The 27,582-nt window shown below is 49.2% G+C and overlaps 1 long non-coding RNA gene across 3 annotated transcripts in view; it reads left to right on the forward strand.

The window, feature by feature from the left end:
• LOC107322215 (uncharacterized) overlaps positions 1-27,582 on the forward strand; it is a 147,336-nt gene that overhangs the window by 46,204 nt on the left and 73,550 nt on the right. For all 3 annotated transcript variants that reach the window (XR_004309193.2, XR_014936648.1, XR_004309192.2), the window contains exon 3: positions 18,284-18,433. This is a non-coding gene — a long non-coding RNA (uncharacterized LOC107322215). The remainder of the gene's footprint in view (positions 1-18,283; positions 18,434-27,582) is intronic.

Below are 27,582 nucleotides of genomic sequence, written 5' to 3' on the forward strand. Positions count from 1 at the left end.
TTGAATTTATGAAAGAGATGAAGATGTTTGGATAAGCAGCAGCACCACAGCGAGCCTGTCTGACAAGTCAGGGCCTGAAGGAAGCCAGCAAAGGGTTTGGTGGTGTTTTTCCCAGGTCCCTTCCCCCAGCTGTTGCTCTTGGTGGGGATGCAGCTGTGCGTGGTGCTATGCAGGTGTCATGCTGCACTTGCATACTGCAGTGAGCTCCTCAACTGCATGGCAGAGTGCAGACCCTGGGGCTGTAATGCAAGCGGTGATCACCGTCACTGCTGCAGAACTGATGTCACTGTAAAGTGCTGCTCCCATGGAGGTGCTACTGTGGCAGAGACTGTGTCACGAAGCCTAAGGGATCTCTGTGCTCCAGAAATGCTTCTGAGCTCTTTCTCTCACCTCCAGCCAAGAGTGTGTGGCTTTGAGATGCATTGGTGCTGTTGGATATGAGTGGCCTGTTGCTGGCAGATCCCAGTGTGAGAGCACTTTAGCATCCACCTTTGTTTCCCTACCCTGGTCCTAAATAAAAAATGTAGGTATGTGTCATTGAATGCACATTTGATCATTTCCAGGCTCTTTGGGTTGTGCTTTGCTATGCCAGGAAGGCCAGCAACTGTGTCTCACAGATAATTATCTCCCCATATATTTTTAGACATCCCTTATCAATGCTGAAAGCAGGTGAATCATATGTATTGAAGGGAGCTGCTTCTGGTCCAGGTGTGTTTTGGAAAACACAGAGAGGGGGGGAAGGATGGCAGAGTGGGGAATGACAGCATAGAATGAGACATTCCCTTGGCTGTTGTTCCAGTGGGGATGAGCTAAGGGCTGACTGGGGGCTGCTGAGCCCCTTTGCAGTGCTTTTGGGTTTCTACCCAGAGAGTGCTCTCTGTGCTTGCAGTGAGCAAGCAATGGGCTGTGTTCTCCCCTGAAGCACTCAGCTTTTGCTGCTCTCTGGTCTGCTTTTCTCACCCCCCTTCCTCCAGGAAGGTTGAGAATCTGCATTTTTTTTTGCTCCTAAACTTGGAAAAACCCTCTGAAGGCTTTTTACCTTGCAGGTGGCACTGGGAAAGTTAAAGCTCTGGGCACAATCATTGCCCCCTCCTCTATTCCCCCCCCACCTGTGCAAGGAAAAGCAGTTTGGGTGATGTCTCCATTAAAAAGCTGCAGTGCTGGAGTGGCTGTTTGTGCTGAGAGGGGAATGCCCACAGGTAATTTATCTTGACGTTTATAGAAAGCATAAGGGTTTACTCATTCATAAACGAAGGAACAGGGTGTTTTTCGGCATTGGCTGAGCTCTGGGGCTGCTCCAGCGTTATTGTAGCTGATTGTAATCGTTTCCGGACGTGCCCCAATATGCCTACAGGGGGGTTGCATGGGAACAGTAACAACGTGAGACTGGAGAGCAAACCTGTTGGGCAGGAACAGCCCGAGGATGGCTCACAGCTCTTCTTCCTCCCCTGCTTTTCTGAATGATAGTGGAAGGAGAGCCCGGGGAGGTGCTGGCATCCAGCATGATGCCCAGTGGGTGCATGGTTGTTGTAACTGTCAGCTGCTGTGTGGACAGCAAACAGTGAGGCTGCACTGCCAAACAGTACCTGGGATTGCTATCAGTGTGCTCTGGAGCGGTGCAGGATTTCTGTGCAAATGCAATGGATTGCAGAGCTTTCTTCTTGCAAATGGTGCATCCATTGGCTGCTCATGGCAAACCTTGTCTAGCAGATAAGAAAACTGGAGGTTGTATCAATTCTGCTATTGAGGTGTTCACATCTGTTCTTGGCACTTCACCAGGTTCTATTGGATTATCCTGAAGTCTGCAGTGATACTTTGTGTTTTGTGGCTGATCTTATGGTATGGGGCTGCTGAGCAGCCGATGTATCAGTGTCTTCTTGGTAGTGTCAGCTCATTAATGAACTCAGTCTTCCTTCTGCTAAATGAGTAACTGGCAAAACTGCATGTGAAGGAGCAGCAGGTGAGATGCACTGGACAAGACCTGTAGATCTCGCTTTGGGTTCCCAAGTTCCAATTCTGGTTGCTGCCAGCAATGCATGCTTCATTTGGGATTAGTGCTGGGCACCTGGTGCTTCCTGATCCATTGTTACTTCTAGCTTGGAAGTTGTAGATCTCAGGAAAATGCAGATATGAAAATGAAGAACACTTCCTCTATGCATCCATCTACTGCTCACTCCTCACCATCAGGACATGGGCTGCTGCAGGTCTCATCACTCCATCCCTGGGGCTGATGCCAGCAGTGAAGTCCTTGTGCCCCATCCTCTGTCCCCAGCCAAGTTTTCCTCCCGTCTCTCTTGGGAGTGGCTGAGCCTCCGTTTTGGCAACAGTGCCTCTGGGGAGTGACGTGCCCGGGTGTTTGAGCAGGTGAGCTGTGACTCAGTGTACCCAGCTGCCATATGCGCTGTGCCAGGGCTGCTGCCTGGGGGGGGTGGGGGGAAGCTGCTCCTGGGCTGGGGGGGTTGCAGCAGGGTCCTGAGCTCATTGTAGGGGACACTAAGTGCACCCACATGCTGCTTCTGGGGAGCTTGGGTTAATCTTGAGTGCACACAGTGCCTCATCCCTGGCGCAGGGTGAGAGGGGTGAGTCACCCGTTGAGTCACGAGGTTCCCATGCCAGGCGGGGGACCAGAGAGGGGACACTGCCTGCACTCAGATGTGTCCGAGCTGCTCAGTTTGGACCTTTGTGCTTCTCTTGTGTTAATTCTGTGTGCTCCTGATGCTGCCAACCATGCTGACTGTCAGTGCAGTCCCTGTCCCCCCTCCTTTCCTCTGTGGCTCTGTTTTCCCTGCAGTGATTTCACTAGCAGTAAGTCAGAGCCCAGTGCAGCCCCTGCATGGTGGCTGCTGTCACTGTGTCACTGAGACTTTCCTTGCTGATGCTGTCACAAAGTGATGATCTCAGTGCAGTGTGTGATCACTGTTCACCTGCATGGAGTTCTCATCTGCTGAGCTGACCAGAAACGCTCCAAACTCAGGGTAAAAATCCCCAATACCACTATCAGCTCAGTGTTAACCCTAGCAAATGTCAACTTGATGATGCTCACTTGAAGCTGCTGATGGGATGTGACTGTAGTGTTTTGGAGACTTAATGGCAAAGTTTCTGGGGAGCTTCCCTGAGCTGCTGGCCCTTGCAGCAGGCAGATACCACACTCGTGGCAGTTCCCCCCCCCTACTTCATTGAGTCCACACAACACAATGCGCTGCTCCCAAAGCACGGCCCCCAGGCATGATGTTGTCACACCCGTGGGGTTGCTCAGGGTGCAGGGTCACAGTGCGGTCCCTACTGTGGGCCTGGGGGTGAGGCCATGACATCACCTCTACTGCTGCCCATTGGCTGCCCCCATGGTGATGTCATGGCTTTTTTCACTGCCCATCCCTTGGTTTTCTTCCTTGCTGGGTTCTGGCATTGCTATGGAGATGTGACCCACCCGCACTTGTGCTTGTACAGCGCTGGGTGATGTGTGTGCTGGAATGGGAGCATTTGGAAACAAGTTTGCTTTTTCAGACAAAATAAGGCCTTGCGTGTGGATGCTCGGTGCAGGATGGGATGCTTGCCTGGATGCTGAAACTCAGATCTGATGCTTTGGGTCAGATTGCTGACTTTAGGAAGCTGCTGTCTTTTGTTAAACGAACCGAGTGCAGCTTGTTGCCTGACTGAAGGCTTGAAAATGTTTCATTAGCCTTGAGAATAATGCACACTGAGGAGCTGGAGAGAAGAAGTCGAGGTTTCAGGGGCACAGTGGATAGAAATGTGCACTTTGTGAAGGGAGATAAAGCACTCAGCCTCTCCAAAGCAGCATCCAAGGATCTCATCCTGCAGTCACCCCCAACAGCCACACTGCAAAGCCCTTTGCCCCCGAGTTCAACTTTGCCCTTGCCTTGGTAGGATTAGCATCTCATGAAGATGGTCAGTCTGACTGCAAAGAGTTAATTGCCACCCCCTGCCCCCTTTCTCCTCCCCTCTGTTTCTTGCCTCTTTTCTTTCCAGTTGGCTTAGTTTACTGTTGAGAAATTGGGAAAACAAACAGAAAATAGACTTCAGCCTTGTGGGTGCTGCTGGTTGGAGGATGACGCAGGCAACCCAGCACTGCTGTAGCCAGAGGAGGGATGTATGACTGGGGTTTTATCTCTCCACCCTGCTGTGCTGTGTCTCCATGCTCTGCATTCCCTGTTTGCTTCTTGGTTTTGAAGCATCCCTCAGGAGGTTGATTTTAGGGAACCCAGCGTGTAGGTGCAAAGAGAGAATGCACCCATGTGTGCCAGGCAGGACTGTGATCCTATGGGACACCCCTGGCACTGACCTCTTAACCAAAGGAGAAATGTTTTTCCCTAGTGTAATCTAAGTTACTTATCCTTTATCCAACCTTGTTCCTTCAGCTTCACCATAAGAGCAATGTTAAAGCCCTGCTCAGCTCAATCTTCTTGTCTACGTTGCAGCAGTTCTGCCCCAGTTCCCCATTGCACTGCTGTGGTGGTCAGCACTGAGGATGCTTCCAACACCTTTGCAAAGCAGCTGAGCACCACTTGGCTCTGGAGTGAAAGATGGTTCTGAACCCTGGGCAAAGTAACACATGGTCAAATGTTACTTAGAGTTTTAAGAGGCTGAAATAAGTGAAAGATTGCTTTGATCTTCTAGAACCCTGTATGTACTGTGAGGCAGCCACCTGTTCTCCAACAGATGGAGGAATGGCACCTTTGCTGCTGGTGGGGTATGACCCTTTGCAGGCAGTTGGAGGGCACAGCTTTTCTTGTTCCAAGCCCTGGCTCTTGGCAGTCCCCTCTTCTGACACCCAGGCAAATGCATTTTTCACCTATTATATAACAGCTGAGTGAGACTGGTGTAATTAGTGAGGAGCTGGAGCAAAACTCCAGCAGCAGGCTGGGAGGAGGGAGATGCCCCAAACAGCCCCGGTCCCTCTGCCAGCCACAAGCTAGTGACTGTCATGGCTTGGGGACACATCACTTGCAGTGCTGGCATGGTCACAGCCCCTGTGCAAGGCTTGGGGATGAGTAGAAGCATCTGTGTGTTCTCCAGGAGGGCTGCAGGCAGTACAAGCATTGCCCAGACTGTGTGTCTCGGGTGATGCTGTGAAGTCAGGGCCAGATGGACTTAGGCGCCTTGCTCCTATTCAAGTCAGTGGGATCTGGGCTTAGGGGGCTGAGATTGTGCCAGACCATGTACTGAAAGGCTCCTGACCCCTTTAAGGCTGAGCTGAGGAGGATTGTTTGCCTAGGAAAAGGCTGCCAGCGGTTGTTTGAGATGCAGCACTGGTGCTCTCCCTGCGGGTGCTGCTGGGAGCCTGTGGCACACAGGGAGTTCTTGGCTGTGTCCTCTTGGGCTCTGAGCACCCTGGCATTCAAGCAGGGCATACAAAAAGACTTTTTTTGCTCCCTGTTTATGCTACTGGGAAAGCAAGGCTTGTGCAAACCCACACTGTCCCTGATGGTTGTGTACCATGATGCAGTGCCCTTGGTAAGCCCCTCTCCACTGCCCCATGGCTTTCTTGCAAGGAGTACAGAGGATGCTCAGGAATGTTGGGAGATGACTGAGAACTTCTGCAGTGTTGGGGTGGTGGAAGGTGCTGGGAGGGACCCTTGTATGGGAAGGGGTAGAGTTGCTGTTCCATGGCATGGTTCAAAATGTGCAGCTTTCAAGGGAAGCATCAAGTGTGCCCGGGGAAACCAGAAGGTGTGGAAGCAGGGGCAGCATGGGGATGTCACCATGGCACTGCTCTTGGAGGTGGGGAGAGGGCCCAGAGTGGTGTCCTAGGAGTGTAGGGCTTCTGTGGTGGTCCTCAGCATCAGAAGCTTTGGAGAGCTTTGCTGGGGGTTTGCTCAGAGCTGATGTGAGAGGTAGATGTGTGATGGAATGAAGTTTTCTTGGTGTCAGGGATGAAAGTGTGCACAGAGCATCTCTGCTGCAAGTGAACCTGAATTGCTGGGTGCAGAAATCCACTCAGAGTAGGAGTCGCTATGATGTAAATGAGCTCTGCCCTGCCTTTGGCTTTCGATAGTCATTTAATTATTTCTAATAAACTCAGTGTTGTCCTCTGAGGGCTGAGGAAGGCGATGGAGGAGAGCGAAGCTCCTGGTTTCCAGCCCGCTATTACTAAGCAACCGTGTCCTGAAATTCACAGCCCAATGGAGAGAACTTTGTTTACCAGGAAGAAAACACTTGAAAAGGGGAATCTTTGGCGGAAGCATGATGGGATTAACGCTGGGATTTCTTTAGGCAGTTTTGTTGTTTTTCAGGGCCTGACCTTAGTGCTGGGATTCGTTTCTGCCAAGCGACTCTTTCCCTGCCTAATTTAGATGGTGGCATTGTGTTGGGGTGGGAAGGGGGAGGTAGAAGGAGTGGGGCTTGGCAGCACAAATAGGAGCCTGAGATTATCTGGTTTAGAGCAGAGGGAGTCGATCATTAGGTGCCGTGCTTCTGAAAATCCTGCCATAATTAATTTTCTCCTGAATTCATTAGAGAAATCTCGGAGGCTGGGCTGGCAAAGCACGGGGGAAGTTTTTCAGAGTGATATATGGGTTACTGGCAGAGCAGGGATGGAGAGGCCTGGCTGCGTGGGGCAGAGCTGTCAGCTGCAGTGCTGGGAGCTCCTGTGGGCACCATATCTTGGTGGGTTTTTCTCCTTGGGATGGTTTTGAGTGCTTATTTAGGGCACTGATGCTGAGTTTTTTGCACAATGATCAGTGATACTGTGGTCTCCGACAGCTTTGTTACCCTATGATGGGGAGGAAGGCATAGCTTTGGGGGCTGTGCCTCAGGTTGCTGTATTCCATCATCACCTCTCTTGTTTTTCTGCATCTCATCACTTTCTGGCATCAGGCAGCGGAGATTCCTGTGCTGGTGGGTGTGTGATAAGAAAATGGATTTGGCATCTTCACTCCCATGTATGAAAGTGGGATTTGGGGTAATATAACATTGAAGAGTGCCCTGTATCTCTCAATAAGCAACACACATAGACCTCAGAGGAGGCAGTTATGAGAAATGGAAGAAATCAGAACAATCTGCAGCTTCTCCTTCCCACCTGCAAACTCCTGCCCCAAAGGCATTCAGCAAACACTGGCTTTTCCAGTTTAGGATACTCTTGGAGTTGGCGTTAAGGATGCTGGACCCAGTGTTTTGTGGGAGGAGTGAGTTGTGGCTCTTGAAACAGTGCTGCTATTTGGTCCATGAGCTCTCTGCTTGTTACCTGGCTTGTTCCTACACTGGTTTCAACTTCCCAAACAAGTATCAGATGTTTCTTCCCTTTAAATAAAGCTCTGCTTAAATTTATTGGAGGTTTAGGTATATCCTTTCTGCAAGGTTACCAGTAAAAGCTATGCCTCGAGGTTGGATCCAGCCTCTAACAAGCTGCGGCACATCGCTTGGCTCTAGCACTATCTCCAGGTATCCAACTGCAACCGACACTATGGGGACTGGAGCTTGTTTCTGCAGCTCACTCTGGGAGCTGGCAGCACCCTGTGGCTGTGAGCAGAGGGCTCCTCGTGCTTCCCTCCTGCCTTCTAAATCCAGGGGATGCTGCAAGGTTGCATTTAGCAGGGACTCGAGTTGCATCTCCCAGGGCTGGACCTGCTGTGTCCTGTCTCATCCCATCCTGTGCTGCCCCAGGTGCCCCGCAGGGAGCAGGACCTGCTTCCATCCATCCCTGCCGCTGTGTCTTCAGGGCCACAACACGTGGGTAATAAAACCCTGAGGTCCCTCTCCCCTGCTCTGAATAGGAGCTTTGTCTGTGCACAGAAATGACTTGAAACCGATCCGGGGGAAGGCGATTGTTATCGGAGGGCTCCTGAACTGTTTGGATCCTGACTTTGTTAGAGATCTTGTAATTTAAACTTCAACCTGCTTATTAGAAATTTGAGATAATAGTTTAATAATAAAAAGCAGATATTTCTTTTTTTCCCCCGAGTTCCTGTGTTCCTGTCCTCCTCTTTCTCTCAGCTACCATGGATATTTAATCGTGTGATATGCCCCCCTCTTGCTTCACTTTTATTTTGCTTTTTTTTTTTGTTTTAAATAGTGAGATGAAATGGTGAACTGCTTCTTTTTGAGGACTGCCAAAGGCAGATCAGGTTGGCCTGTCCCTGTGGTCCCTGTGGATGCATTTTGGGGCATGCTACCAAGAGCTGAAAGGAGCTGGAGGCAGTGCCAACATCTGAATTGTCCTCAGCTCCTGGGGGTCCCATGCCATGTGTGGGTTCCCCCCCTGCCTGTGCTGCATCCTGGGGGTATTAGGATGGAATAAGGGAGCTCATTCCATGAACTGTCACCAGCCAAATCCCCTTCAGCGGGGCAGCATTTCCCTGGCCCCACAGATCCTGTAGATGTTTGGATATGGGTGAGTGCAAGTGATCCCTGACTCAGTGGGGTTGGTGTGGTGGGGGAGGCTGGCATATCCTGCAGGGCCCTGTTGGTGTTGGTGCATGCTGCTCACAGGTGGGTGAGTGCAGGGCAGTTGTGCTCTGTCCTGCTCCCCCTTGTCTGTCCCCAGTGTACAAATCCCATAGCACAAGGCCGGGCTCACTGCTGGGAGCGCAGTGCTGGAGCAGCTCCCGGGGTGCAGGAATGCAGGAGCACCACGGGTGCCCTGCGTGGGTGTGGGACTTGCCATGGCCTCTTGCGTTCTTTGCGTCTGTGGCCACCTCCCATGGGAATAAATGCTAATTGCTGTGGTTTAGGTGGCCATGGGGCAGGCTTGGGCTGCTGCTGCCTGGGATGTCTTTTGTCTTTGCTCACTGCTGTGCGTCTCAGGATGCAGGGATGCCTTGAGTGGTGCAGGAAGGTAATGGTACCCAAGGAGCTGCAGCACGATGCTCTCTAGTTCTGCACATTGCAGAGAAAATGCTGTTATAAACGGGCAGGATGCTTAGTGGGCAGTGGGATGTGGTCCTCTGATTGCACCCCTGTGCTGGTGATGGGCAGCAGCAGAGAGAAACAAGTTTTATTTGTTGGGGTTGTTGGTGCTTGTGAGTGATTTCCTGCTGGGCGCAGGTTATGTTGGCTCATACTGGCTCCTGCTCTGGATGCCACTTCGATGACATAATTTGGCTCTTGAAGAGCAGAGGTGAGACACTTCTGAATGACTATCTAGTGCAAATAGCCTATGGTAAACAGACTCAGTGAAGTATTGACACTGAGACTGTTTCTATTCCTAATTTCCTGCTCTCAGTGAGTTTGCCTAGTAGCCAAAACTGAAAGGTGGAGGGGAACCCAAACCCTTCAATTCCAGCCTCAAACGAAGGCTGCAGTTTTCAAGTTGGGGCGTAGAGCTCCCACCATCCAGGTAATTGTGTTAGCAGTTAATGATGTAACTTCCACCCAACTCACTGAAAAGCAAGATCAAGACTGGCAGTGATGTGAAGTTTTGATGGAAAGATGAGAGCAGTTGATGGTTGCAGGGCTAGCAGAGCTGTAAAATCTGTATCTCTTTGGTCTTCTGGCATGGCAGCAAGGCGGATGACTTTCACTGAACACAATGTCCCTTTTGGTAGCAGAACTGAGGACACAGCATGGACTGGGCTCAGCTCTGCACTGTGGATCTTCAGGGTGTCAGGGAGTCCCAATGGCTGTGATGGTGGAGTTTTTTCCATCCTTTGGGATGGGGACAAATGGGGACAGCTGCCATTTCCTCACTGAGGGTCCTGCCCAAGCTCTGTGTTCCCAGCAGCTTCCCCTTGCTCCTGGGGGCTGTAGGCACTCAGTGCTCTGATGCTAGCAAACTTTAACCAGCAAAGCCCGTTTTTTATTAACCTGTATTTCCGCTTGGTTCCACCATTACCTCTGCAGAAAAGAATCTGACCCTTTGCTCTCAGCATCACCTTCACTTTTTTTTCTCCCCCCTCCCTCCCTTGTTTCTTTGCAGTTTGGTGGTTTAGATGAAACCATCCAAAGCTCTTTTCGGTGTCCGTATGTGGTGACACTGTTCCCTCCTCCCTTTGTGCAAAACTCCTGAAAGAGCTTTTGGGTTGGCACAGTGTTGGAATTAAGCCCGTCAGAGGTCCCTCTTAATTAAATTTGAAAACTGCTCGGATAAGAGGGTTTTCTGAGCGGGTCAGGTGCTGAGCCATGGGCCTGAACAACTGCCACAGACTAGCACTACCACCCACAGCCCTGATCCCCATGACATGTGTACAGATTACAAAGAAATCCCTCAGCAATGAGGTTGATTTAACTCCTTCACGCTCTAGGGCTGCCCAATGTAGCTTCCAAGGTGTCCCCAGCTCCGTTTGGGGTTTGGGATGTGCTTTTGCTGCTATCAGAGATCCCAGCAGACATTGCTGGGGTACGTGCAACCTGTCCAGGCAATGCACAATCTAAATATTTTCTTTGGATGAGGCATGCAATGAAAGGACATCTGAAGGCTGCTCTGCTTGGCCAGGGATGAAGAGGAAGGAGGCTTTGGATCACTGCTTTGCTGAAGAGCAAGCTGGAGAAAGGGTGAATATAGAGGGAGTCCCAAAAGGGTCTCTGCATTGTGGCACTGACCTGTTGTCCTCTAGGAAATGTGCTCATCTCACCCAAGCTCACGGTGGACTGTGGGGTCCCAGCTCTACAGCCTGCTAACACAGCCATGCTGCCTGGGAAATAGGGAATGGGAAATTTAAAGTCCTGAGCAGTGCTTTTCCCCAACCCTGCTCAAAGCAGAGCCAGCTCCTGGAAGCTGAGATGTGTGCTGCATTGCAGCTCTGAGTGTATCAATAGTCTGCATTTGCATCTTATTTACTGCTCTGTATATCCCTGGTGGAACAACTGCGTGGTTGTTAGAGCCCTTGGGTTGTGTTATATATAAAAAAGGCATAACCAGCAATCCTACCCTTAAATCACCTAGTCCCCATACTTTGGGTACCTGTGCTCTGCCTGGGAGGTTGTATAGAGGCATTTTGCAAGCTGGTACTTGGTGGTGACAAAGCTGCAGGGCTTGTGTTGTCCCAGATGCGTGCTGGTTTGCAAAGCTTGCTCTTCCTTGGTGGGCAATAGCTGCAGGAAGCCCAGCAGGGCTGTGCACAGAGAAGTAGGTGCATGGCTTTGTAGAAGTGCCTTTGCTTTTATTGCATCTTACCCAGTGCTTTGGTGTGATGGGAGCAGGCGTTTGAAGCAGAGGTGGTTCAGAAGGGATATTAAAAAGCAATAATGTTGTTTGTTGAAGTATATTGATGCCTCCTTCCAGCCTGGGGTTTTGCTAGAGTCAGGGTTTCTTGTCTCCTATTAAATCATGCACTTCCAATGAGCCCTTGAGCCTGGCGCAATGGGCACATTGCAGAGCCCAGCCAAAACCAACAATTATCTCCAGTTTCAGGAAATTTGAAGCTGTGGTTAACGGTGTCTTCTTGAGGACTGACAGATGCCACAGGTGCTCAGTGTGCAGCCAGTGCTAACACTGCCCTGCTGTGACATCCATCATCTCAATGGGTCACGGTGGGGTGGATGGCTCGAGGTGGGGCTCCTGGTTTTGAGATGCAGGAGGGCTGCCCCACAGAGGGATGGGGTGGACACAGAGGATGACCTGCAGAGCTCTGTCTCTGAGCGTAGCTCTCTGCTATTATTTCCCCAGGCAGTGGATGCTGAGCAGAAACCACTCAATTGCTTCCTGCAAAGAAATGGAGCTAGGAATTTTTTATAGGCTGTTACTACGTCTTGGCCATTAAGTAAAAGCTGAGGGAATAGCTTACTTGCAGAACAGTTTGCTTTCATGTTTGCTGAAACTGTTTTGATCAAATGCATTGAGAACTCCAGCTGCCCTCCCACTTCCATCCTCCCTCATTCCACTTGTGTTGCATTTGAGCTCTGCTGGGGTTTGGTTCCTGAGGAGCAAAGGGAATTGTTCCAGCTCAGAGCCAGATAGAAGCCAGTAGCTCTCCAGGTTCTTTGGAAGGCTCCTGGGAACTCTGAGCCCCAGACAGTGCTCTGTGTGACTGGAAAATCCCATTCTTTCCTATTCTGGTGAATGCTGAGGGATGGGGACCGTGAGCTGCCGGGAGCTCCTACCCAAATGCCCATGGTGAGGAGGAAGGATATGTTTTATCAAAGTGAGTCCCTGCTGTTTGAGTTCCTGGTTAGGAGCTTGATAGCATCTAAAAACCAACACAGGGAAGTAAACAATGACTCTGGTTTTATTTTAGTCCTCTTTTCCTTTCTCCAATTTTATTTTAACCTTTTAATTACTTCGAATGGCCGAAACCTTGAATCCCAGTGGATGTAATGAGATGTTTGTTGGAGAGCTGCTGCTGCTGGACCCTTCCAGGGGAAAATATTTTTCTAAGGCAGCTGAAACTGGTCCTCCTTTGACTGGTAACACTGCAATTACTAATAATAGTGGGTATTTATGAGCAGATGTGATTCAGGAATAATAATGACCTGAGAGCCTTAGATCATACGGATCAATGATTCATCTGCTGGTTACGGCTTCTTTGCATGTTGAGCTGTGTAGGTAGAACTGATGCTATTTTAATCGTGTTGCCTGGTGGCAGCAGGGTCGTGGTCACTGACCAAACCTGATGTGTTCCTAAAAGGGAGAGGAGGGACCGGGCTGCTTCTGAGAGAGTTCAGCAGGAAAGAAACTCGACTTGAGAGCAAACACTACATAGAGCTGTCTGTGGAATTGATGAGAAAAGTCATATTTCAGTTGAGCCGTGCAGAGAAAACAAACATCACCCCCAGCAGCTGCCTTCAAAGGAGGAAGCTTCCTGCCCCTTGGTTGTGCCAGCTGCTGGGTGGTGTTATCTGCTCACCTTCCTGTTGCATCCTCTGTGTCTGACCAGGCAGTCAAGCTGACTGCTGCTGTTCCACATAACCTTCAGTGCCCCTCTGTAGTTCTTCTCCCTTGCTTCCCCCTTCCCTCTTTTGCTCTCCCTCAATCGAAATTCAAGGAAAACATGCAAGGTCTTCCAAGGAGAAGATTTTGGCATAGGCATAACTTGTTAAATACCGCAATTAAAATATATTTCATATTAACTTGGGAAATATTTCTTCTGAAATGATACCTGTGGATTTTTGCTAATTAAGTTTCCAGTTTCGACAAAAAGGATTCAGAGAATCCTGCTGTTATGAGCCTGGCCCTGCTGGCTCTCAGGAGTTGGGGCTCCATGCTCCTTAGGGATCCCTTCCAGCTTAGGGTGCTCTATGATTCTGGCTCTGCTTCCTGCAGCCATGGCACAGAAGGAGCTGTGTGGTGCTTGTTGTGGTACCCACTTGGTGCTGGTGGCTGGAGCAAGTCCTTGGCTTGCTTGGGGTCCTCTGAGCTCTCTTGGTCATTATCCCAGCTTCATCCTTTGCTTGTGGAAGGGGCTGCTGGCTGAGCTAGTGTCTGTATGGGTAGTGGTGGGGGAAGCTGCTTTTCACCCCCAACAAAACCCCAAACTGACCCTGTTCTGCTCTTCTGACACTCACCTTCCCCCCCACCCTGTGTGCAGGGCTGCTGACTGCAGTTCAGAGCAAGGACAGAGTTATGTACACATCACTGTGGCAACGTTTAGGTAAAAGCCTCTTGAGAAGCACTGCATATTATGGGCTGTTGCCTTCCTGTATGTGTGTGCATGTGGGTTCTTTCCTGACACTAGCCTGAGGTGTAGGGAACACCTGAGCTGCTTTAATTAGCTTTCCTGCCCCATGCTATGGAAATCCCTGCCCTGTGTAGGTTTATTTTTTGTTTTAAGCTTGCATCTGCTCCAAGCTCTGATGCAGCTCTATAGCCCCAAAGTCCTGTAGACACAGAATACCGCGTGCATGAGCTAATTCAGGGTCGTGCATACAAGCAGCTCTGCCAAGGCTCAAAGCATGATGAAAAATTCACAAAGGTATCACTTTGACCCAAACTTGACGGTTTTGAATCTTCTGGTGTTCTGGTTTTGTTTTGAAATGGAGAAAGATTTACCAAGCCAGCATTTTCCTAGGCAACCACCCTTGGATGGGGCAGGAGATGGTGGGGAGGGCTCTGCAGCAACTGCATCACATTAAATGTTGGGTGTAGTAAGGTTGAGCTTTTGGAGTGCTCTAGTTGGGCCAGGGGGTGTTTCAATGACCTGCTGTTATTTGAGCATTCTCAAACAACCTCCTTAAGACACTTTAATCTGAGCGCAGCCATGGGATTGTTCACTTCAAGGGCATCCTTGTGTGCTGCTTTCTGAAGCTAATCTAAATTTTGTATCATTTTCAGGCTTCTGTCTTTAAAAAAAAATATGACTCTGTGCTACGCTTCAGCAGTGCTGACAGGAGATAGTGCTGGAATGCAGACTCCCAGTTTTCACTTGGCTACTGGTGGCCTTTGGGAACCTTGGGCTGATGGCTTTGTGTCTTTGTAGCTGCATTTGCCCTTGTTCAGCATAGGGACAGAACCTCTCTCTTTCCAGAACAGGGTGCAAAACGTGCTTGATGTTAATTCTGTGCTTTGGAAATGAGGAAATCCATTTGTGTTTTCGTTATCTCGGGCAGTTTGAATAAAGGCTTCCTCCAAAGACATGCTTTTTGGAATCTTAATGCATTGTAAAGGGGAAACAACATGTCTCATCCTGTCTCATGCATGGCACTTCTCAGTGCAACCACTGCATGGAGGAGAGCATGCCTGGAGCCATGGGTACCTGCAGGGTGCAGAGATGCTAATGAAGGAGGAAGATAATGTCCCAAACCATGCTTGCTTCCCTTGTAACTCATTGCATGACCCTGCCTCCCACAAGGCAGCTTGCAATAAAATCCAGTTTTCATCCTTCCAAAGGATCTAACAGGGTATCACTTCAGTGAGTTCTTCTATCACTAACACACTGTATGGAGCATCTGTATCCACAAGCAGTTCTTTTATTGGTGGCAGCATCAGACGAGCTGATGGCGTTTATTCATCATAGTGGAGCCCTTTTTAGGCAAGATGTTTTCACAAACCATATTTCATCATAAAATGCAGCTGTCAATCACCTCCAGGCAAACAACTCTCAAAAACCCAACCCTAGATTGAAGGAAATGATAAGTAGCTCTGCTTGTCCTGAAAGCTTTTTTTGCCCCCCCCCCTCTCCTTGTTTAATATTTTGCTGGGTAAACAATTACTGGCCTCACATACTGCAAAGTGGGTGTGGAGGGTCAGCAAGCGGCTCGAAAATGGTTTCAGTTCTGTTTGGTAGCCAAGGCAGAGGTTTTTCACAGGCAAACAGGACCGACTGCGCTGCATTCCTCCAACCTGGCCGAGGGGTGGGTGCAGCAAAAATGTGCCCGAGCGGCTGCATGGTGCTGCTGGACCTGCTGGAATGGCTGTGGCAGGGAGTGGTGCTGGTTTGCAGGGAGAAATGCTGAAAAAAGGTGGAGTTTTTTTTTTGCATAGCGGAGACCAGAAGTGAATTGCAGGCTGGGAAGGTTCCACCTTGGCAGCACTGGAGCAGCTAGAGATTAAGAAGCCTTTAATTGGGTACAAGCATCAGGACTTAAATGCTAATTTACATGCCTGACACACGGATGGCAAATATTTTAAGTATTGACTCAGTACAGGAGCAGTGCCCAACTGGGGTGAGTGGCAGGAGGTGAGGTGATGTACCATCCCACAAAGGCATTTGATACATGAACAGTCCCAATGCCAGGAAGTAGAGACTCAGTGCTGAAAACATCCACCAGCAAAGTTTGCACTGGAAAATCACTGCCCCGTTATGCAGTGCCATCCCTCCAGAACTGGGTCTAGCAGCATCTGTTCATCTCCAGCTCCTTTCACCACCTCCATCGGTGAACTCTGCTGTCACTTTTCTCACCTGCTTGTTTTCAGTGTTGGTTTTTTCTTTCCCTGACAGTTTCTTTTTATAATTGTGATTGCTGGTGGTTGTTTTTTTGGGTTTTTTTTGTTGTCTTTTTTTTCCCCTCTTTCTCTGTTGCTACCTGTTGGAGCCCTCAGGCCATGAGCTCGGAAATACATTCACTGGGGTTTGCCCTGGCCTGCCACATACATCATCCCGCGGAGGATGGTGTGCATCTGTTTGGCATTTATTAATCGCTGCAGTTTGACAGAGCTCCTTCTCCTTCTTGCCTTTTCTATTCTGAAATTCTCTGCTTAAAATAGAGCAGTAATTGGAGGGGTGTGTGTGTGTGAGGGGGAGGGGGAATTATCTCCATGCTCCTTTATGTAGGTTTTTGTGGGTGCCCCATTGTAAAGTGAGGTGGGGGGGGGCTATCTAAGGATGGCTTTTGCCTTTGGTCATCAGTTGAAAAGGAAGCTAAGCTTGGAAGTGGCCAAAGCTTGCTGCTGCTCAATAGCTCCCCATGTACATTTCCCTTCCACTTTACCACCAGGCAAAAATCAGCTTTTGCCACTGATTGCTCCAGGTGATGCTCTAGGAGCTCCCAGTGACCCAACTGCGATGCTCCAAAGCACACCACAGGACATGAATTCCAAAGGGATCTCCCAGCTTATTCCCATTGCCTTCCCAGCTCTGCAGCCCCCAGGGACTCCCTGCTTGGTGGCTGCTTTCTCCTGAGCTCTTCTGGCTCCCAGTTCTCTGTTCTAGTGCTTCACAATGTGGTTCTCACTGTTTAAATGGAGGCTTCCCACCTTTCCTCTTTACTGGATCTATTTATCTATCAGCCAGCTAAAGGCAGCAAGAACTTGTTTCAAGGAGGATGTTTTTTCCATCTACGCATAATAACGTCTTTAGCTGCGTGTAATTAACTCAGAAGTGATAGGCTTGTAATTACCCAGCTGAAGCCTGTGAAATGGATTGCGTTAGTCTTTATCTCAGAAGCTTTATTAACAAAGATGTTCTGGGCCATTTTGGGATGTGCCAAAACGTCTGAAGCAGCTGGGGCCAAACAAAGCCCAGGATGCTGGTGGGGCTGCTGTGATGGCAAGTGGCTAGAGATGGGTCCAGGCCTTGGGATGCTGCTGCTCTCCCCCCCTGAGCTTCTGGGACAACAGAAATCTGACTGCTTGGACTTTGAGTTGGAGCTATTTCCTCTTGGTTGTCTGCATTGGGCACCTCTTGGAGAGGTGGGAAGGAGGTGGCACCTGGTTGAGTTGTGGATTCTCTGTGGTATAGGAAAGGGCTCTTAAAAGAACCACAAGTCGTGAACTGGCTGTGTAGTTGTGAAAATACTGAAGGCTGACACAAATTTAGTGCACGGATGCTGTATGTGCTGTAAGAGTGCTATTAAAGGAACGTGTTTTTTCAGTGCATGGTTCTCTCAAAGGTGGAATGAACTTGGTGTCCCTCCTTCATGGTGCACCACTTTGTCTCCATTATCCCTGCCATGGGGAAAGATAAATAGAATTGGTCTGATGGAGATGACTCAGAGCTAAAAACAAAAGTCGGAGCCTTCTTTGGAAGTTCTGAGACAAAGTCATGCAATGTTCCCCTGTGGTTTAGGTACTGAATTGACATTAGAAGTTGGTGTTATTAGAAGGAAAGCTGCTCTTGTTTTGGCCTGCAGCCTGTGCCTTGGCAGCGCCATGAGCAATGCCCTGCAGTGGGGTGATTTTGCATTTTGGCTCTTTGGGATTTGCTAGAAAAGCATTAAAAAAAACCCCAAACATTTAAACTAGGAGAAAAACCTAGGAGATAAATTTGGTAATTAATATTTTTTTAATGTGACTTGAGGGGTTATTGGAAGAAGGGTGGTTCACTGATTAGGGAACTTCTGTATATTTGGGTAAAGGAGTTTGTTCACAGCTATGGCTGCTTTGTAGGAACACGGGCAACTCATTCCCTCTCTGTGGTCCACATGTGTAAATTCTGTATATTCTGTTGAAGAAAAAAAAAAAAGTTACACTCAAAGCCAAAACTGCTCGTATTAATAGTGAATATACAGCAGGAGTAGCACTAACTACAGTAATGAGGCTATGGTTAAATTGATGCTTTGAATAATGACACTTAAGAAACTTCAAGCATCTATTAACTAATTTGTATAGTACACCTGTGCAGCAGGCGTGGGGACATGCAGCAATGTTCTCATCTATAGTAGAGAAAGTGGGTGCAAGCTATCTTGAGCCATCAGAAACCATGCAATGAGGTTTAATAGGTCTAAGCTAGAGATGGGGGTAAGTTTGGTGTGGGCTTTTACTGAGGTGACTGACCATTGGAATGGGCTCCTTGCTCCTTTCTGTCTCTTGGTGTCTCCCAGTCCTGCCTGGGCCATCTACATGGGGAGCTGAGAGGGAAAACACAGCTCGGAACTGCATGGGAAATAAAGCCCTGTGGGACAAAGTTCTAGCAGGATGCCCTCTGATACATTCACTCCTCCTATTGCCTGAATGGGCTGGGTAAAATTCTTCTCTTCTTCACCCTTTAATTTTAGCCCATCCGATCCTTTATTTTAGGTCCTGGAATCGTGAGAACTCCCAGTCCCTTGGCACATCCCTCTGAATCACTGACGTTCGGTGGCCACCTCCACCCATGCCTGTCCCCTGCCTGCTCCCTCGCCGGGTGTCAGTTCTCGAGCCTACGTGCTGAGAAGAAAAGTTAAAAAGGTAAAAGTCTGTAATCTGATTCCACGGTGACCTGTCTAATCCTGTTCCCTGGTACAGTGAGAGCTGAAATACTTGTACTGCAAAACAATGGCTTTGGAAGGAAGGAAGATGAGAATCTGTTGGGTTTTTTTCCCCCCCCCCCCTTCTCTGTCTTCTGTCTCTTTCTGACAGAAGTGTGTCAGCATGAAAGCAGGGGAGGCAAGGGGTGATTGCCTTGAGGTGGGGTGCATGGGTGGCTGTATGGGTTCCCCTGTAGATGAAAGTAGGGATATGGCTTCAGGCTGCCCTGAGTAAACCCATGCATGGGAGCAGCTGCATTGAGTCGGTGCAGAGTTCAAAAGTGAAGAGCAAAAAACGCTGCAGCACTCCACTGAAATACCTGCCTGCAACAGGGTATTTGGGAAAAGCAGCCTTTCCAGATGAGAAACAAGCTTGTTTTAATCAGCTCTGCCCTGCTGAGAGCTGTGTGAGGTCTGGATTACAGATGTTGTGTTTTGAGCTTGCTGTTGTGTCAGAGAGGTGCTCTCATAAGCCGTTTTCTTTCCTGGAGACGTTCCTTGTCTCAGGGCTCTGTGCTCTCCCTTACCCCCATCTCCATCTTGTCGCTGCACTGAACCAAACCATGCTTTAAGAACAATTTCCAGCTGGGAACCTGAATGCTTAGTTCCACAGACCTGGTTTTTCTTAGCTCTTTGGCTGGGTTGCAATATGTCCTTCCTTATTTTTTTAGGCATAATACCTTTCAATCCATCCGGTGTTGCCAGTGCTGTTGATGCAAGGGCTGCAGTGTTAGAGAAAGGGAAAGCTGGGAGGGGTGTGAAATTAGCCTAGGGTCAATGAGAATGAGGCACTTAGAGGGTGTCCTCTGCAATGGGATGGACTGGAGGGCTGCTTTGGGGTGAAAAGCAGATGGGAGTGGGGTTGTCTGCTGCAGAGCTGCATCCAGGAGAAAACGTTTCTCATGGAATTCTTGCAACCTGGGCTCTGTAATGGAAAATTTGCCACACCTTAAATGCTATCGTATTACTCATGAGCGCAATACAGGTAATTAACTGAGCTAAAAAACAGATTTATTGCATGTCAATTATCACCTAACAAGTTGGCATATCTGAGGGATGCATCAGAGGCCGGATGTGCTGGTTTCCCACCTAAGGTAAGGGAGGTCACCTCCTTGCCACCAGCGCAGATTTAATGGATCTTGCCATGTTTAAATACAATCTTACTCATGCTCATGTACAAGAATGTGTTTAACACCGACGTACTGCAAGGTTACAACGTGAAGCCCTCCAGTGCATTGAGATGCAAAGCATCCAGCAGTTTCATCACTCATTTTGTCCCTGTGGAACCCCCTCATGTCTCCTGATCCCTTCTGACATCAGAAACGTTCTCAGGCTGTGCTGAATTTAAGCTCCTCTTACCGACCTGCAGAGAAGGCTGTGGGAACGGATGGATTTGCTGATTCAGCTCCTTTAAGAGGAAATATAGAGGCACCATATGCGTTCAAGGCAGACAGGCAACTCAATTGCAACACCTGGGCTTAAGCTTGCAAATCGCCTATAGCTTTGTGCTTCAGTTCAAATCTTACTCTTCATTGTAGTCTCTGCCTTTAAAATCTCATTCTGAGCTGTGTATCGCTTCCTTCTCATTTTGGAGGTTGTTGCATAGCTGAAGTGCCTGCATGCAGCTGAAACACCACATCCCATGCATGTCCAAAATTAAAGAATTCCTGAACACGTGCACTGGTAGCAAGACTTTAAAATCCTCAAGAGCACACGGCCTTACTGCTTTCTTGGTGCATGCTAGGAAAAGTCTAAAGTTCAGGTGGATATATCATCAGCATGCAGAGAAATACCAGAGAGCACGAGTTTGGTTTTATCCTTTTTCCATGCCTGCCCCAGATAATTTGCTTGCTCAAACCCCACAAAAACCAGACAGAGTTGGGACATCTCTTGCATTGGCCTGATGCTCTGAGACCTCCACATGGGAGAAGACCCTTGGTGCCATGGAGCTGTAGAGATGTGATATGAGAGGGCTGTTTTGGTGAGCTGGATCCTCTGTCTGCTAGGAGGTGTTGCTGGGGTAAGTGGTGGAGAGGGAATCCAACCAGCTGTGTTAAAGTCACATCATGTGTTCTCTGTAATAAAGTTGGGAATGGAAGAAAGCAAGATTGCTGGGGTTTCAAGACACCAAAAGTGGATGAGTTTTCATCCTGAGTCTCCTTCCTCCCTTTTTCTTCCTGCACTTTGGCTGCTGCAGCCTCACCTGTTTGACCAGGAAGCCTGCCTGCCTGCAAGATAATCCGCTTGCACTGAGCTGGTGAGGAGATGTGCCAACGGGGGTGGCACAGGTCAGTGCTTGAGCCAGCCCAACTCTGCTCTGGTGTCTCTTAAGCTGCTTTTCTATTTCACAACATCGTGCTGAGCTTCTCTGACACTGGTCCCAGGCTGAAGTGCTGGCTGGGAAGGGCAGTTCCTTTGCTTTCAAGCAGAGAACTGCTGTTCAGCCTGGGGAATGTTTTTCAGTTGGCGCTATGGTGGATCATTCCCATAGGGAGGGTGGATCCTACACCTTCATTTCCTGCACAGAGCCCTCACAGCACCATCCCTGCAGCCAGGAGAGGTTTCCTGTTGTCTGCAGAGAAGGGAGGGCTGATGCCCTCAGGCCATATGTGTTCTTCTATTTTGGGATTCCAGAGCACCACTGTAAAGGTGCCCAGAATTTAACCTGAATATTGCATGCAAGGAAGTGCTCATTCTGGATGTGCTTTGGTATATTTCTAAAAGTAAAAGGACACTTTTGGTTGTACCCATTTTATTTCTTGTTCTGCTTGAGAACACCTCTTAGCTGCTGCAGGTACTGAATTGCATTGATGCTCGTTCATATTGTCCTATCCCTGAAGAGCTCTGACCTCCGCACTGCTATATGAGTACAGAGAGCTGTTCCATAGAAAGCTTAGATCACCCTGAGAAAACAAGTTACTTCTGCAGTACCCAGTGCTTTTTTTACAGAGCTTTTTGCTCTGTTTGCCACAGTTGAAGTGTTTGCTATTGAATAGAGGTCAGCTGCGCCAACTGTGGAAGCCTGGAATTCACACTGGACTTTGGGTGCTGGAATTGCTGCTGGTGAATGGCTTATGCTATTATAAATGCAGGAGTTCTCCCCAAACCACCCCCATGTCACCCATGCCAAAATACCTCTGCATAGCCCAGAGGTTTGAGCAGCTCTATGGTTGACCTACATGCAAGTGACGTTAGGAGGGAGATGACAAGGGGAGATTTGGGATGCTTGGGGGGTGGAAGAGATGAGGGGACACGTTGTGCTGTGCAGGATTTTGGAAGATGCTGGTTTGGAAGTGTGAGCAATTATTTAAAGCAATGCAACAAGAAAAGGGGGAGGGGCAGGAAAATACTGTTGGAATTTCTTCTTTTTAAGTTGGTCAGTCTCCTGCAGGTAGTGGAGTGTTTCTGTATGCATTCAATCTGTGCTCCCTGCATGCAGCTGGTGAGGTATCCTGCCCCATAGGTAACACCCCTGCAGAAATACCAGCTGCATTTCATTCCTCTCTGTTTCAGTGGGAAGTGAGTGTGCTTCCCAGATGCTGCTCCTCTTCCTCAAGCAGCCTCTGATGCTGAAGGAAGGAAAAGTGCAGGTGAAGCCCACATTGTCCCTGTGCCGGGATGAGGGACCCTGGGCTGTTCCCATCCCCGTTCCTTCCCGCTCCCCCTTCCCCCCCACAGCCCTGCCTTGCCCTTTTGTGGAGATTTATAGAGCTGAGTGGGCTGAGAACAAATGAGCAGACATTAAGGCGATGTGTTCTGCATACTAATGACAAGATACTTCTTCTGCACCTCGGGGCAATACTGGGTCAGGCCAGTTTAGCTGTAAACTTTATTTATGTGCTTATGACATTGCAGCTGCGTTTTGCCGGCCTGGGCTGAGAGTTTAGAGATGTGTCCGGCAGTAAATTTTGTTTGTTTATTTGAAACGAGGTGCCCCTTCACCCTTTTCTCTCTTTCCTTCTTAGAGAAAAAGAAACCCTGCCTTCACCATTGCAGATCTGAGAGTGAAGTGGGAAGGAGATGTAAGAATGTGGGGTGGGGAGCAGTGGGGTTTATTTAAGCCTCACTGGTGTGCAGAGCTCTTAGCCCTGCTCAGTGGGTGCTGAGCTCCCTGTGCTCCTGATGGCAGGTCCCAGATCTCTCCTTGTAGGAGGGGGAGGGGTGCTTGGATGACAGCTTTGGGAGCTGGGCAAGAATGACCAACTCCCTTTGCTTCCACCCCCATCCATTCATCACTCAGGGGTTGGGTCCCCTTTTTTTTCCTCTCCTCTACAGTGGTTTTGCTGGTTGGAGGCTGTGCTGGTACTGGGGAGGTGGGTTTGGTTTGGCTGTACTGAGAGAGAACTTGCTCGGTGCTGCTGAGATCTGTGGGGAGATCAGCAGTGATTTATGCCCACAGCAAAGACTCTCTAAACCACCCTATTTTTATGGTATCCCCTCCTGCCTCCAGCTTGCTTCCTCCTCGTGTTACATCTTGTCTTGGTGGTTTATAGGCGCTCCGGGGGCAGGCATTGCTGTTTTCTCTTGTCTGGGCTCCTGGCTGCTCCTTGCCTCACTCCGTCACTCACAACAGGAAAACCCATGGAGGGCACAATAACATTGGAGCATGAGTTTTGCCTGCTGCTCTCATGCAGGGCTGAATTAATTCCGGTGCATTTTTATAAAGCCTCCATCAAGATCCCCAGCCTGGCTGAGTGTTGCTGTGATGCAAATGAAGGATGCCCTCTCTGGGTTGGTGCTGGGACTTTACATGGTGAGCCCTTGTGAGGACAAGGAGTTATTTCACTCTCAGCCCCTATGGCAGGACTGGACATTGTCGCCCAGAGCAGGGGGATGTCAGCTCTGGAAGCCAGCTGAGCCAGGGTCAGCTTGTAGCAGGCTGACTGGCTACAGTCAGCTGGTGGGATGGAAGAGGCTTTATTCAACCCATCACTTGGCTGGGAAATCCATCTCCAGCCCTTCCTGCTGGTGCCCAGCTCCAGAATGTGCCTGTGTGCTGCGTTATCTGTTGTCAGCTGAGCCTGGCTGGGCAAAAGTTCAGCCCTACAAGCAAGCAAAGACTCTCAGCACCTCAGTGTTGACAGAGATTTCAACAACCGTGTTAAGCACCCAGCCCTGCTCATCCCTGAGGGTCAGAGAGAGTTTAGTTTGTGATAGGGTGCAACAGGGTACTGACAACTGCGCAGTGCTGGGGCGATGCAGAGGGATGAAGGCTGCGGTGAGACCCTGGCTCACAGCCTGCTCTCTCAGCCGGAGGTAACAGGCCGGCCACAAACACTGAAGAGGAGATCGACAGGGGGTGGAGAAGGGATGAAAGGAAACAACCTTCAAAAGAACATGCCCTGCTTTTTTTTTGTTGTTGTTGTTGCTGTTTTAAACTGAGAGGAAAGGTACTGGAGTGGTGAGGATTTCTAATGAACCTTCCTCTGGGAAAGCTTGTCTTTTCCATTGAGTTTAGCAATGTGTAAGCAAGCAAGAGGGATCTGTTTGTGTGCATATATGTGTCTGTGTGTTGCTACATATTGCTTCCTGTTCTTTGCCATTCATGCTCACTGCAGCTTGTGGGCACCTTTTCAGCCCTCCATGTTGGTCTGTGGCCATTGTATTCCCACTTTGCTCCCAGCCTGCCCCTTCTCATTGCATCTCTATTGCAAAATCCAGCAGCTGAAACTGAGATTCTAGATGTGGAAGCAGGAAGGAATCCATGCGCTAAGAGCTCTTTGCATGCGTCATTTTCAGCAGTTACCTGTTTAGGAGAGCATTGCTGTGTGTTTTATGCTGTGACTGTGCCCTGGGAGGGAGAGGAATGAGTAAGGAAGCATCTCCTTACTACCGTGGTGTCCTGGGGTGAAGACTGGTAGCGTGACTATTGACTTAACTCAACAGCGAATCCCTCACCACTTGGAGAGTGACTTAGTGCATCGTTACGCTAAATTACCTGACAAACCATTGGCTCAAGCAGCCCATTGTCCCGCCATCAGTTGAGCTGACACAAATGTCTCAAGTCTGTCATCTTCTCCCTCGTGGTGGCTCAGACAAAAATATCATCTCCTGTATAATAGGCGTGACCGTGTATTGGATTCCATGGAGTGGAGGATCATCACCCTGCACTCTCAGCTAGACACGGACTTCTGCTGGGAGACCTCAGCTCTGACACCTTTTTGAAATGGTCTGTCTGGTGATTTCATGCCTTTCTTGCCTCTGAAAATGAGTTGGTTGGATGTCCAGGGTGGTTACTTTGCACAGCTGCCTTCAAGCGCAAAGAGCTCCATCCCTCATGCAGCCTGTGCTGCTTTCATTCACATAGAAAATGGGTAGAGTTTGATTTTTGAGTCCCTTATTTGCTTGCAGATGGGTTTCTTCTCCATGATCTCTCAGAACTCTGGGTGCTTTGAGAGGTCTCTGGAGGGTTGTTTATATGCTAGGCGTGGACATGAGCCCTGTGCACGCAGTAGAAGTGACACAGCACTCAAGTCAGGGAGTTACCTGACCTTATGGCAGGAAATGAGTGGGGAAGAGGAATCCAACCAGCACAGCAGTTGTGTGAGTGGGATTGGAGCATCAAGGTGCTGTGGTGCTGCTGGATAAGAATAGCTAATGAGATTGTAAAAGGGAAATGGTGGTGGGGATGTGAGTGGATCTGGACTTGGTAGTAGGGAGGGAAAGCTCTGAAGATGTGGCAAAAATGCCTCCTGAGATAATAGTGGACATCAGTACCAAAAGGGGAGGCTCATGAGAATGTGGGCAAAGTTTAGGGGGAAGTCCAGCTGGAGCTGGTGGGGAAAGGGACCAAACCAGCTCTGGGGTGCACAGTATGTCCTGTGCTTGTGCAAGGGCTGGTATTCTCAGATCCCAGTGACTCGGGGATGCACTCTGAGTTCCTGTGGATAATCCTCTAGAAGAACCCTGGTCGGAGGCTGCCAGCCTCTAACCAGGGCTTGCAATTTGCTTCTCTGCTCAAGGCTTTTGCTCAGACCCTCCCATCAGCTCATATTTTGAGCTCAAAGTTGTGTTTTCAGGTGAAATCCTACCCCAGCAGCAGCATATACTGCCTCTCGTGCTCCCTCCCTCCCAGCCAAAGGCTCCGTATACACTTTCAGAACGGATGTAGGAGTTTCCTCCTCATGGCCTTCAGGTAACTTGCCCACCTGCAACCTCTGAATCAAACCCAAACCTGTTATTGCGACAGCAATTGCAGAACTGGAACACTGCTTTCCAGCAAATCCGCCCCATTCAGGGAAACTTTCTTGACAAAACCCCACAGGCTGTGCTGTGATGGGGATGGCTGAGCATGGCTTAACCCTTGCAGCTTTGCTCAGCAGTGAGCCTTGGGTGTCTGTCCCAGAGCCACGTCCCAGACGTTGGGTGTAGGGGGGCTGTGGCTGCATCCTGCAGTCCTTGGGGTGCAAACAGGGCAGAGGGATGTGACACCGGGGTTAATGTATTTTTTTGGAGGGAGAAGGGTTCTGCTTTGTTGTTGGACACAGCCTCTCAGCACCGCTGACGGGAGCTTTTAGCATGCAAATGCACTTTGTCTCATGCTTTTTAATGTTTTACTTCTTGTAATTGCCGAGACCGGTTGTAATTTTTGGACGTGGCCAGGTTTCTGAAAACAGCTTCCCCTTGGAAGTGGTTCCCATTACTGATGAGATTTGATTCCTGCCCCCTCCCTTTGCTCGGTCTATCAGGTTGAACGAAGCATAATAGTCACTAATGTTAGTGCAGGAAAGTCCTGAGGCACAATAGTGAAAAATAACACTTGTTAACCTTTGAATGTTGTTGGATTTTAGTTTACTGTTGTGCTTCTAGCATCACTTTGCTGGGAAACAAGGAACATTCTGGGCCAGCACAGCTCATTGACTGAGTAAGCTCCGGCCCTGGGTGCCCGCTGGATGTGTCGCCTCTCCATCACGCTTCTCCTAGAGATGAGCTTTCCAGAACTCCAGCTTTTAACCCTGAGCCTGGATTGCAACACCACAGCTCTCCAAAACACCAGAAGAAAAATATTGGTGTAACGTGTCAAGACGTTATCGTGGTTGTTGCACAATGCACTATTCCATAGAGGGCTTTCCTGGGGGAAACGGTGTTTGAGACGTGTTGTCCATCCCTACGTCTCCCCATTGAGAGAACTTAAACTTTTAGGACATCATCAGCAGAACCTACCAGTATGTCAGAGGTATTCAGTACAACCAATTCCAGCAAGCTGTGTGGACAGTGGTGGTAAAGAGAAGGCTAAATCTACCAAGGTGGCAGCCTTATTTCAACTCACAGCCCTACTGGACATCAGAGAATCTAAGTGTGATGTGTCATAGTGAAGAAAGCCAGTGAGTTGCCCTGTTCTCACTTTCTGCTTTCTCTCTGAAAGCTTTGGCTCCAGAACCTGGAGAATCTCAGCTTTCATAAAAACTTGAGCTCTGACTCTTAAGGTTACAGAGAGAAGCATGAAAATGCGACCCTCTGAGGACTTGAAGCTTGCAAAACTCAGCAATGCTTGCAAGAAAGTTGGCTCAGATTTGGTCTTTGGCAGTCAGGCGAGATAGACGTGGTGTTGGAGTTTGTTAGGAAATTTGCACTTGAGTGCTATGAGGATGAATAATTTGTCTGTCCTTGGTTTATGTGAGCCTATGTCAGCACAGGCTCTGTGTGAAGGGAGTCGCATCAGGCAAGTGGCTTCTAACAGTGCCTTGCAGGGCAGGTGAAGGTAACACTTCCCAGCTGAAATGTGCCCTTGGTCCCTCCAGCCCCTTCACTTCAGTGCAGTTTGCAAGCTGAGAAAAGAGGGAAAGGGATGTGCTTGTATTCTTGGTGCTCATCCCAGGGATGAGATGTAAGGGACTTGTGGTGCTGAGCTCCCTGGGATTTGGGGCTGTCTGCTGGGGGCCTGTGCAGGAGGTGGCTGTGCTCTCAACTGTATTACCAATTTCCTCCTCTTTACAGTTATTGGCTGCACCATCTCCATGCTGACCTTGTTCTTGTTTAACTTGGCTTTTGCTGCAGCTGCTGTGTGTTCCTAAGTGATGGATTTTACCTTCGTGCCAGTTGGTTTGGGGGAAAGGATGTAGCTTCACTGACTTGTATGGGTTGTGGGTC

This window comes from Coturnix japonica, chromosome 23, assembly GCF_054131305.1.
Source record: "Coturnix japonica strain WE chromosome 23, WE-NBRP24, whole genome shotgun sequence".
In the NCBI taxonomy this organism is placed as follows: domain Eukaryota; kingdom Metazoa; phylum Chordata; class Aves; order Galliformes; family Phasianidae; genus Coturnix; species Coturnix japonica.